This window comes from Gopherus evgoodei, chromosome 1 (assembly GCF_007399415.2).
Source record: "Gopherus evgoodei ecotype Sinaloan lineage chromosome 1, rGopEvg1_v1.p, whole genome shotgun sequence".
NCBI classification, from domain to species: Eukaryota; Metazoa; Chordata; order Testudines; family Testudinidae; genus Gopherus; species Gopherus evgoodei.
This window is the reverse complement of record NC_044322.1, coordinates 98,338,563-98,347,710: the sequence shown is the minus strand read 5'-3', so window position 1 is coordinate 98,347,710 and position 9,148 is coordinate 98,338,563.

Here is a 9,148-nt window from a genome sequence, read left to right as displayed (position 1 = left end):
GGGTATACAAACCTCACACTAGGCCAGAAGGGGTTAAAGGACAGTACTGGGTCGAGGAAGCCCTGCCCCTCCAGACCTGTAGAGAATGCTCCAACTGGAGACAAGGTTAAAAAGGGAGCAACCCAGCTCAGAAGGGGGAAAGCTGGGATGGAAGACAGACCTATCTGGAAGGCTCCTGACAAAGGCACTGGAGAAGTCTCCCTGAGGGAACAGGACTAATTACTGAGCCCGGTTGGGTCTGACAGTTTGGTTTCTTTTTACCTTATCTGTGGCCAAAAGCTAAGGGAGGAAAGCAGCAGTAGGAAGTGACCCAGAGAGTAACTCAGCCCCCCTCCCCCCCTGCATCTCCCTCAGACACCAAATGCTACTGACCTTCCTAGGGCTCTGGATCAAAGCCCAGTGAAGTGGGCAGGCTTGAGCTTCTCTACTACTGCCCCCTTCCCCCCCCCCCCACTATGGGTGGGTGCTAACCACTAGACCACCCAGCCCACCAAGGACCATATTATGGGGCCTTTTCAGAATTAAATGTTATGAATATTTATGTAGTAACTGTATAAGTAACAATCCAGGAGCATTCTATAACAACATAGTAAAAGGAATTACAGGAGCAGCCACTCTGGTCAGCTACAAAACATCAAGTTGTCCCCAACTTAGATATCAGGTTTCCTGGTGCAATGAGGATTGCATGCAACCTAGTAATCAAGGAAAGAAATAAGGCATTGAAGCCATCAAAACACAGTAATGAATAGTACAAACTTAATGAATTACAAAGGACATAAGGTGCTGGCACAAAGAATTATCAAAAAGACAAAAAAGAAAGTTGTTCAATATCCCACTGAAATTTCTCCAAAAATTCAAAGTTTTCAGAAAAATATAAGCAAATTCAAAAAATGAGTGGAATTCATAGTAAATGTAAATGTATACTTAGTCTTATTGTAAACAATGAATTGAGCTCTCCAACTTAGAAAAGGCAGACATTTTAGCAAAAGAATTCCAAAAGGTCAGTAGTGATATGAATCATAGCAATGAGTTTTGTGAGGGAAAAAAACCCAAAAGGTTTATTAAGAAAAAACTATTAAATGGCTGGAGAGAATATGATGATGATGTGTTAAACAAAAAATTTCGTATGCAGGAGCTTACTGCAGCCATTAGAAAGAGGAAAAATACATCTCCAGATAAAGATAATATAATTAATGAAATGCTTCAACACTTGTCAGGAGGGAGTCTAAAGATTCTGTTGACTGTTGCCAACAGAATGGAAGCAAGCATTGGTGATTCCTTGCCTGGTTTCATAACTGATACATAAAAGACCTAATGCTGACAGGGCTGTAGCCGTCACATCATGTGTGGGGAAAATCATGGGGAAAAAAAATATAGGAATAGTGGAATACTTAGAGAAAAATTATATTCTGAGGTACAAAGAGTTTTCAGAGAAGGAAGATGAAGAGTTGATCATATAGTGAGACTAGAAATGGAGGTACAAAAAAGCATAAGGACTAAGAACTTTATGATAACCTTCCTGTACATTGAAAAAAATCACAACATGCTATGGATGGAAGGCCTCCTATACAAACTAGCCAAAATTGGAATAAAATGGCAGAATGTTTCTGTGGACAATGGACTTTTAGATGACAGAAATATACAAGTCAAAGTGGGAATAGCTTTGTCCAAAAGCCTATAAGCTTACAGATGGAACTCCACAAGGGAGTATTATTAGCCCTACTTTGTTTTCCATTATGCTAACTGACCCAGTGGCGTAGCCAGGTTTTCAGCGTAGGGGGAGCAAAAAACATAAAAAAGGCGCTCCCCTTTTGGCTCCCCCTCTGGCCATGCCCCCTTGACTCCCCTTCTGGCCACGCCTCCAGACCAGACCCCTCCCTCCCCCGCTCACCTTCCCTCCTGCACTGCCGCCTGTCCCCAGCTCCTGTCCCAGCGCTTGGCTGTGTCTGCACCTGCCGGCAGGCGCAGCTTCCACCCCGGCCTGCCGCCTCGCGGCTCCTCCAGCAGCATGGCCGGCAGCGCTGGCTGGCAGGCGCCACTTCCACGCCTGCCAGCCTTACAAGAAGTGGCTGCTTCTGCTGAATCCTGCCAGCTATGCTACTGAACTGACCAGGACCGGCTCTAGGCACCAGCAAAGCAAGCATGTGCTTGGGGCGGCACAATTCCATGTGCAGCATTCCGGCCATTCTTCTTTTTTTTTTTCTTTGCTTGGGCAGCATTCCAGCCACCCGTTGTTTTGGTTGGTTGGGTTTTTTTTGCTTGGGAAGTTGTGCTCTCAGAGCTTGGGGCAGCAAATTTTTTGCTTGGGGTGGCAAAAACCTAGAGCCGGCCTTGTAACTGAATTCCCAGAAAGTGTGCAGATGGGAATAGGTATTTCCCTTTTCACAGATGACTGTGCTATATGGACTAGAGATCCAAGGTGGGTGAGGTAATACGTTTTATTGAACCGATATCTGGATCACCAAAAAAGTGGATCACATCGTGGAATGGGCCACCCAAATACCCCAAGAGAACGTGCTTCTATACAGAAGTAAACTGCTCTGTGACCACGCACCCTCCTTGTCACTTACCACCCTGACACCCTGCTAGTGGTCAGAGGGAAGACCTGGACCCGCCCACTACTTTGGATCCTGACCCAGGGACCCTATAAATAGGAGCCACAGGCTGCTTCCTGCAGTAGTTGCTGCTGCTCCTACTATTCCCTGGGCCACTTCCTCTTCACCCTTACTTCAGGATTCTCTCTCTGTTTACCCTGCATGAGCAGGGTCTCTTCCAGACCTTCTCACCTGGAGAGTCTCACAGCCATCCAGTCCTTTCTCACCCTTCTGGTGCTAGCTAACAACTGATCTGCTCAGGCCCTGCAGTTCCTTTTATCTGAGCTTGCTGTCCTCCAATTGGCTGCTTCCCTGCAGCCTTTCTAGGCAGGCCTGGAGAAACCACCTTTACTGCTCCTTTTCCTGGGGTGGAATGTGGTAGGACCATGAGGCCTTCAGCAGGGGGGGCCTGGTACACCCCATCACAATACCTCCCCCCACAGAAATGATTGGGGGTGGGGGTTCTATTGACAGTTATGTCCCCTCCTGTCCAGTCTTTTGCCCTTCTTAGTTAGGGTCTTCTCCCCCAGGCCTCTCTGCCTGGTGAGCTATTCAGTCTCTGTCAAGGTTTCTCTCCCGCGCCTCTCTTGCCTGGAGAGCTTTTCCAGTTTCTGTCCTGCTTTGATCAGGGTCTTCTCACTCAGGCCTCTCTTGCCTGGAGAGCTTTTAACAATCTCTTCACCTCATCTCAGTCTCCTGGACTTTGGGGTCTCTGCATGCCTAGGCTTGTCCGTCCCTGCATACAGATCCTCTACTTCAGTCTCAAGTTCATAAACTATGAGGAGTAAGTGTTGTTTTCCTTCTCAGTGAACTGGAGATCTGTGGCCAGTTATCTTTTCTAGAACTTCAGTTCACTTTCTGCTGACTCTAGTGACTCTCCTCAGCTCATCAACCCATAGGAGGGGGGCCATAAAATAGGCCCACACTACCTCTTTCCCCATACTGGGGTCCTGTTGCCTACCCAAGCTGCCTTCTTGGGCCTCTCTCTGTTGGAGAGGTCTTGTCTTCTAGCTTGTTCAATGGGTAGTCGAGACTGGGTTCCCACAATACCCTGCTGCACCTGGGGCTCTGTCTGGGTCCCTACTGCAGTCCGCTGAGTTTTCCCTCTCTGGGCCTTGGCCAATTCTTCCTGGGCCAATTCTTCTCAGGCCAACTCTTGTTCCACCTGGACAAGTTGGCTGATGATTTTCCGCAGCGAGGTGCTTACATCGTCCAACTCCTGTTGGCATTTCCTAAGCTGGCCCTCAAGCCTTGGGGAAAATCATGTTCTCTCTCTTGATCCCCCTTTTCCATCCTTACTCCGGCATCCTTACATCCTTCCCAGTTGGACCTGGTCCCCACTGGTCCTGGGTGGCTGTCCTAGTCCCTCCTGCATGAGGACTGAGAAACTTTCTCCTCAGAACTATGGGCCAAAGCAGGCGCTTGGCCACCCCGTGTAGTCATGCTCTCTGGCCCTGCACAGCTCCACTGTCCATCCTTTGTCTATCCCAGACTTGCCTGATCCTGGGATCTCCCTCTTATTGCCACTCATTTCAATGTTGTTTTAAATGCCCTGTCATCCCACAAGCAAAATATAACAGTGTTGCCCTTGCTTTGACAATGGAGAGAGTATCCCTCAGGGCCCATGCAATATCTCTTGTGCCCTGTGTCACTCTTGCCATCATGGTTTACATAGAGACAAGTCCTTCTAATATGTCCAAATTGCCCACAAGCATAGCTTAGCATCAACTGGGCCTCCTACCTCTTAGGCTCTGGAGGAGTTTCAGTGGTTCTTCCTGTAGTTTGCCCCAGCAACTCTGTCTTTTCCCCCAGTTCACCCAGGAGGCAAGCCCTACTTAATGTCCCATCTGTCCACAATCATAACATCTCCTTGGCCAGGCCTTAGTTCTTCAGCCCAATGAAACCCTCCTATCTATTCAGTATCTGTAACCATTGCTCTGCTTCTTTCGTGCAGGATCTGTAACAGGCACTGCTGCTGTTCCTTTAGCCTGGCAAGCCACTGTTGCAGTTCTAGGCTCACCCACAAGCTGCCACTCCTTGGCAGGCCCATCCCACCCCTTCCTTTTTGATCTCTATGATGGTCATGCTTAGTTGGGTGCTGTTATGGTTACTGGGCTGCCTGTCAGGCTTGAGGTGGGTGTTTCTGGAGCTGTTGCAGCGAAAGAACTTCCTGCTGTTGTTGGGAACTCAGGTCTGGGCCTCTTGTTGCCTTTTCTGCTAGTTCACTCTGGGGCCAGGTCCACACTACAGCGTTAAATCGATTTAAACAGCGTTAAATTGATTTAACGCTGTACCCGTCCACACTACAAGGCACTTAAAATCGATTTTAAGGGGTCTTAAAATTGATTTCTGTACTCCAGCTAAACGAAAGGAGTAACCTTAAAATCGATATTACTAAGTCGATTTAGGGTTAGTGTGGATGGAAATCGAAGTTATTGGTCCCATTCTTTTACTGAGCTACCCAGAGTGCACCGCTCCGGAAATCGATGGTAGCCTGGGACCATGGACACACACCACCGAAGTAATGTGCCCATGTGTGGACGCGTAAAATCGATTTTATAAAATCTGTTTTATAAAATCGATTTTATTAATTTTGATTTTACTCTGTAGTGTGGACGTGGCCTGTGTTTCTTAACTTCTCCATTGTCCTCCAACACAGAAACTGTTGATCATGTTCCATGGCATTGTGGGCAATATTCTATGGAAAATAATGTTTATTTTTGAAAATTTGAGTTGGCCTGGAATCAAAGATTTTTCCCTAAAAGGACTTCTGAGACTGTCAGGAAAATGGAATAGTGCAAAAAGATCCTTGCTACATTTCCTTAAGAATACTAGACTACGTGAAAGGATATTTTATAATAAATAATTAATAATATAATAATAATAATAAATGTAACTCTTCTGCCCATCAGAGTTAGCAGCAACAAAGGCTGGGTTCAGTATCTAGGTGTTTCTTTCCAATAACACAATGCAAAACCAGCTTGATCCCCCACCCAGTGACCTGGGATAATTACATACCACCCCCCTGGGCACCTCTAAGAGGCAATACTTCACCTCTCCCAAGCACAGAGTCTGAGTGTAGCAAAAGCCTTTTAACAAAGGAGGAAAACAATGCAGCATTATGTGGGGAAATACCACAAACAGGATTCATAACACAAACCATGAGCAAAAGACCCACCCCCAAGTAAATTTGGCAGTGTCCTTTTCCCCCTCAGGGTCTTAAGTCTAGCAACCCAACAGTCACCCCTCCCACAGTTTCTGTCCTTGGTCAGTGCAGCCCCAGAGTTCAGAAGTTCATCTGCAGTTTACCTCCCAGTCCGAGTGGAAGTCGGAGGGAGATGTGGGGGCACTTTACATGCTCCACTGTTCAGGTCAATGGCTGATTGCTACGTCTCTCCAGAGGGTTTTGCTGCCTTCTTCACCACCAGCCACTCCTCTCTGCAAGCCATCCTACTAGGCACACCTCTCCACCAGCCATCCTGCTTGCTGCTCACCAACATGTCTTTAGGGCCCTCCCTTAACACAGCTCTCAGCTCTTAAGTGATTTCAGTTGTTAATAGGGGAGCCTCTAGCCCAAAGCAAGTCAAATACTTAGACCTAGGAATCAGTGATTTCAGCTCTACAGCACATAACAAGACTCCTCTTAATAGAATCAAAATTAGCTATTATTACATCATAGAGAGCGCAAAGTGATGTTTGGGGCCTATACTAACAAGCATACCTACTTACCCCCAGCCTCTCTCAAGTCATTGGGCTTTGGAACCCGTGTCCCATGCCTAGCGAGTGCTACTTAGTTGAGGGCAAGTCCCTCCATCATAAAATGCCAGGTACAGTTCTACTGTCCTTGATTCACATAACCAGGATAATAACATTTTATTACTCCTGCCCCAAAAACAAAGAGACTGGAAGTCCCACAGCAGCCAAAATGACTATTTGGGCAAGCAGTCTATCATGCTAGGCAGGGTGGGTGTGCCCATGCAAACGAGATCAGCCCCTGAAGTCCTTTTCACAGCTCACCACCAGATGTCAGGGTAGAGCTCATTCTGATTCTGCTTACTTAAATAATCATCATAATCTTGGCTAAAATAAATGAAGAAAGTGCTGGTCATAGCCTCATATGATGAGGCTGCTGTGCAAAAAAAAAACAACAAAGAAAAAAGAGGAGGCTACAGGGAAGCAGTCTGCAATCACTCTCTTGAGAAAAAGGGAGGTGGTTAGGGACAAGGAGGAAATTCAGGGGAAGAATAAACCCTGGGATCCTGCCCTATATTAAGGAGTCTGGCAAGAGACTGAGAGGGGCTAAAATAGGCATGTAGGGCAGAGGACGCTCCGAGGGCAAATGAAGAGATAGAGAGGCGAAGTAGGAAGGAGTCCAGGGAAACAGCAACAGAGAGTGAGTTCAGCTGGATTGCTAGTCATACGGTCCCTGGGCTGGAACCCAGAATTTTGAGTGGGCCTGGGTTTCCCCACTAGCCACTGGGAAGTGGCACAAGAGCTAGAGGCAGAAAGCAAGATCTTCTGAGGTGGCATCTGGACAGCTTCTCTGGTGGAACTTTGATACTCTGGATGAGGGGACTGTATAGTGACCTGGCTGGACAGCTGAGTCACCAAGAGGGAGCACTTAGACTTGTGAAGAGAGAAAGGGACCACAGCATGAGCAACCAATAAGAAGGGTACCATATGGAATGAAAGTTAATTCCCACACCTCACCACAAGAAGGCACACTTGTGGTGAATGGAGCTCTTTACATCCAGATTCACCTACATGCTTCAGCTGCTTTGCCTTTCAAAGACAGATATACAGCATTTGCTGAAGGTCACATGGGAAATAGTTGCAGAGATGGGAGTAGAATCCAGGTTTCTTGTCTTCCTGTCTCTAAGCAGATAAGGCTGCCTCTGCTTAATAATTACTCTCTCTTTGATTTCTCCCCTCTAAGGTTTTTGCTAAGGACAACAGTTAGGGTTGTTTAGAAACTGAGTACCAGTCAAGAGTCATTTGTGATGGTTACAAATTAAATTAAGCCAATGGTAGGCTAGGTAGTGAAATACCCAGTCTAGCAGTGGACGTCTATTTAATACTTAATATTCAGAGCAACCAGAACAACTCATTTCTAGTTACTGTTTATTACTCTATGGTAAAAGAATGTTTTCTATATTATGCATTATCTAGTCAAAGACCTGGAATCCCAAGGATATTAGTGCAAGGAATAAAGTTTACAATTTCACAAAATAATTGCAGTGTTTTGATAAAGTTTACTTTACAACAGAATGCTGTAAAGGAGGAGAGAGGATTTTATTGACTTCCTGTTCTATATAATGTGTCTTTCTGAATGGGTGTGGTTCCCACACACTACATCCAAAGATTTTATTGAAAACTCTTCTATTTTCTGGGATTTCCTTATAGCTTTAGAAATAAAAAAGTAACAACTCTAAGGGAGAACCATATGTACAAACAGGGAACCCAGGTCATTGCCCAATTTTTTTTTCTGGCTGGTTTACTCCCAGAACCTCTTCTGTTCCCTTCCTCGAGCTCTGTCTCCTACTTCATAAAGCCAATCAGCCTTTAATCTCAGTGAAATGGCTGCAATGTGATGTAAATAGCAAGATAACTTTGTGCCACCACAGAAGGTCCTAAAGCCTGAGATGCTATGAAACAGTCTCATACACAAGTCTTATGAGCACCTGCTAGGGCCGGTGCAACCATTTAGGCGACGTAGGTGGTCGTGTAGGGCGCTAGGATTTGGGGGAGCGCCATTTTCTTTTGGCAGCGACCACAGCAGCCGGATCTTCGGCTGCCCCAGTCACCACTGGCATTTAGGCGGAGGGAGCTGTGCCAGGGGAGCATGGGGAGGGCCGCCTGCAGCAAGTAAGGGGGGTGGCATGCAGGGGAACTCCCTGCCCCAGCTCACTCCTGCCCTGCCTCCTCCCCGAGCACGCCGTGGTCGCTTCACTTCTCCCACTTCCCAGGCTTGCGGCACCTAAGCTGATTGGCACCGCAAGGGTGGGAGGCGGGAGAAGTGAAGCAGCCACGACGTGCTCGGGGAGAAGGCGGAGCAGGTGTGAGTTGGGGTGAGGGGATTGTCTCAGAGCAGAGGGTTGGGGGTGGCAGCTGCCACAGGGGGCGGCGCCTCAGGGCGGAGGGGGGGAGCTGCCATGGGGGGGGCGCCTCAGGGCGCCGGTGCTGGGGGGGGCGAGGGTGCAAGGTGAAAGTTTCGCCTAGGGCGCGAAACATCCTTGCACTGGCCCTGGTACCTACAGAAAAATATTCCAAGAAAAATTTACAGAAAAGATCATACTTGTATGATATTTTCACAAAAACTTTCTTTATGTGAATATAGTGCTTTTGAAAGGAACTGGCTTGACAGCCATGGTGTTTAAAGGCTTCTTTTTCCATCAGATAATTGTACCAACAACAGCCATGCAAGCCTCCACACATTATCCCACTAATGAATCCCACTATTTCTCTGTATGAAAGGATATTTCAAACTCTGTGCCCATTTAGTCCTTGGCCTCTCCACTGACACTGCCAACAGGTGTGTCTATTAATGGCTACTG